This window comes from Ochotona princeps, chromosome 18, assembly GCF_030435755.1.
Source record: "Ochotona princeps isolate mOchPri1 chromosome 18, mOchPri1.hap1, whole genome shotgun sequence".
NCBI lineage: Eukaryota > Metazoa > Chordata > Mammalia > Lagomorpha > Ochotonidae > Ochotona > Ochotona princeps.
This window is the reverse complement of record NC_080849.1, coordinates 46063329-46066822: the sequence shown is the minus strand read 5'-3', so window position 1 is coordinate 46066822 and position 3494 is coordinate 46063329. Positions and strand designations below refer to the sequence as shown.

General features: G+C 41.2%; 1 non-coding gene across 1 annotated transcript; it reads left to right on the top strand.

Annotated features, from left to right (window-relative positions):
* The first annotated feature begins 2077 nt into the window (after window positions 1-2077).
* LOC118758102 (U6 spliceosomal RNA) lies at window positions 2078-2184 on the top strand. Its single transcript, XR_004995530.2, has one exon. It is a non-coding gene; the product is annotated as a U6 spliceosomal RNA (small nuclear RNA).
* Window positions 2185-3494: the final 1310 nt, after the last annotated feature.

Genomic DNA, 3494 nt, shown 5'->3' with positions numbered 1-3494 from the left:
AATTCCCAAGTGGGAAATAAAGGTGTCAATACATGGCCTGAAAGCGGATGTGTAAGAAGACAAGCTTCTTCACAGGAAAAGGTTAGCAGCAAGAACGTGCGATCAAGCTAAGACTCATCCAACCCACATTGACAACGCTTCTCTCATGCAGAGTAGAAAACATGAAAAAATATCGCAGCTCATCAGTCATGGTAGTCTGGTAAGCCTGCATGCAGCCTCAGAATCTTTCTACACACAGAACTGCAGCAGGCAACAGTCACTGATGAACACTGCCACAAGAAGCCAAGTTGATTGGCCATGAACTGGAATTGTGGTGTATCAGGTTAAGGCACTGCTTGGGACAAGGCACTGCTGAGTGCCAGTTCAAATCTTTGCTGCTTCATTTTTCTCCAGCTTCCTGATAATATTCCTAGGAAAGAAGCAGAAGATGAACTAAGTTGTTTTGGCCCTTGCCACATAGGGGGGACCTGGATGGAATTTCATAGTCCTGGCTACTGCCTGCAGCAATTTAAGGAGTCAGCCAGCATAGAAGATCTCTTTTTCTCTCTCTCTCTTTTTCTCTTCTTTTTCTCTCCATGCTTTTCAAATGAATATATCTTTACAATAAATATATTTGTCATTCCTGACATAGATATTATATTATGTGCCTGCAGTACATTGCATAATAAAACATGGAATATACAAACTAAATGAAACCCCTGGAAGATGGGTTTCCAAATCTGATAATATTAATTTTTTCTCTGAAAAAGCATCTGACAAATATCTGCAGAGGGCTTACCAGATACAAAAAGTTTTGGGGTGAAGAAAAATTAGAGTCAACACATTCTTAAAGTTTACATTCCAAGTTAAGAATATCATTATTTTCAACAGAAAGAATGGCAATAGTTAGCAGCAATTATGTAGAAAACTTAGCAATAAAGAGTGGGCCTGGTGCCTAGCCTAGCAGCTAAAGTCCTTGCCTTGCATGCCCTGGGATCCCATATGAGCACCACTTTCATCCAGCTCCCTGCTTGTGGCCCGGAAAAGCAGTCAAGGACGGCCCAAAGCCTTGGGACCCTGCACCCACATGGGAGACCTGGAAGAGGCTCCTGGCCTCTGGCTTCAGATCGGCTCAGCTCCAGCCACTGTGGTCACTTGGGGAGTGAATCAATAGAAGGAAAATCTTCCTCTCTGTCTCTCCTCCTCTGTGTATATATGACTTTCCAATAAAAATAAATCTTTTAAAAAATAAAGATAAAAGAGTGATAGGAATACGTTGGTGTGCTTACAGGTCATATGATGTCTAGAATTGTCAATTATTTCGTAGTCTTTAATCCATATTTAACTGGTTGATCAGTAGTCAGAATTTAGCCTTCTAAAGGGGTGACCCTTGCACAGATAACCCAATAAAAAGAAAAACCAGACATTCAAAAAGACCTGGAAAAAAGCTCTCCAGGCAAGGGGAGAGTAATTGTGAGGATACTGAAACAGGAATGTGTAGAATTAAGGGGTTCACAGGGGCCATGGGACTGACTGAATCACAGAGAAGCAGACAGAGGGAGGTGTGGTTGACCAGTTGGCAAGTGATGAGACCTCTGCCACCCTAAGTGGAAAGTAGGATCTTTTCCCTGGTTGCAAAGGAGGTTTTAAGTAAGATACCACATAATCTATCACACACTTTTAAAGATTGCTCTGCCTGTTGCATGGAGAATAGGCAAAGAAGAATAGAACCAGGAAGGTGATTCAGAAGTAACATAGACATTACCCAGGCCAGGAACAACTGTGACTTGAACTAGAATGGCAGTAGTGAGAGACTTGAGTTTGGCTGGATACTAGAGACATTTAGGGGTGGACATTTGGTGACCAGGTTAAGAAGCTGCTTGGGACGCCCACATTCCGTATTGGAGGACGTGGGTTTGAGTCCCAGCTCTGCTCTTGATTCTGATTTTCTGCTAATGTGCACCCTGAGAGGCAATAGGTGAGGTTCAAGAAGTCCCCTATGTGGGAAGACATGATTGAGTTCCCAGCTCCTGGTTTGGGCTTGTCTGGATCCCAGCTGTGTGGACATGGGGAAGTGAAATAGAAGTTAAGAGATCTTGTGCTCGCTTCAGCAGCATATATACTAAAATTGGAACGATACAGAGAAGATTAGCATGGCCCCTGCACAAGGATGACACACAAATTCGTGAAGCGTTCCATATTTTTATGGGCCAAACTGGGAACCATAATGCTAAGGGAAATGAGCCAATCCCAAAAGGTTAAATACCACAGGTTTGCCTTAATTTAAGATGATATGATGTTATGTATAACATGTTATGTTATGTATGTTATATGTTGTGTATAAACTAAAATTGAAATGTCAATGAGGTGGTCACAGAATGTGGTTAAGAACTCTCATTTATTTTTAACATATTGGTTACTCATTACTATGTCAATTAATTCCATAATGATGTAAATTTTTGCTGATGGTATGTTAGAGCTTTTAATTGATTGGGATGATACTCTGCTGGCTCTGTCTTCAAACCAGCGGGGGTCTGCCTAAGAAGCCTTTGAACTTGACTGGACAATAAGATGCTGGACTCTATGTTTGGTATATGCTTGCAATGAGGGAATCTCAACTGAACTTGAACTGTGGTTATGCAACAAGGTGGAGGAATCCACCATGGGGGGAGGGTTTGGGGAGGGAAGGGGAGAATCCCAGTACCTATGAAGCTATGTCACATAATACAATGTAATTAATAAAAAAAAAGAAGTTAAGAGATCTCTCAACATATCTCATAAGAAGTCTAACAGGTACATTTTAAGTGAGGAGTTGACAAGCCTCATGAGAGTCTTAGTAATAATAAAAATTATAATGGTAATAATCAAAAGCAAAATCCACAAATGATTATTGTGTGTTGAATACTTGCTATGCTTCAAGCCTGTTGCTAAGCACTTTGTCCTTCTTGTTTATTTTAACTCACTGAAAAGCTTACAAAATAGATAACTATTATTATCCTCACTCTGCAGGTGGAAAACAACCAGAAAGAGTTGAACAGCTCATCCAAGAACGCACGGCTGCTAAGTGATGAAACTGGAATTCAACATAAACGTGTCTGATCTCAAAAGCAGAGGTTCCTGATGTTTCCAAGTACTCTCTATCAAACCAGAAATCTACAGGGTGATAATGTGCATAGAGAATGGATACCTTAGTAGGCTGAACAAAGTCACAGAAATGTCCACAACAGGTTCTCCTGAAGAGATAAGGAGCAGGACACTCAAGGTGGCAAATAAAATCAGAGCCTTAGCAAGCTCCTTCAGTTCTTCCACTGGTGGGAAGGAAACCCTGAGGAAGTATGGGGACAGGAAACTGCAAACTTTTGATCTGCTACTTCCTATCTCAATGACAGCCAACCAAGCACCATGGTGTTTCTTTTCTTCATCAGCCCTCCACACCCTATAATAGCACATGGATTTTCAAATCAAACAAATACATACTTCATTCAGTTACAGCCTCTTACCCTAAACTTGCCCAT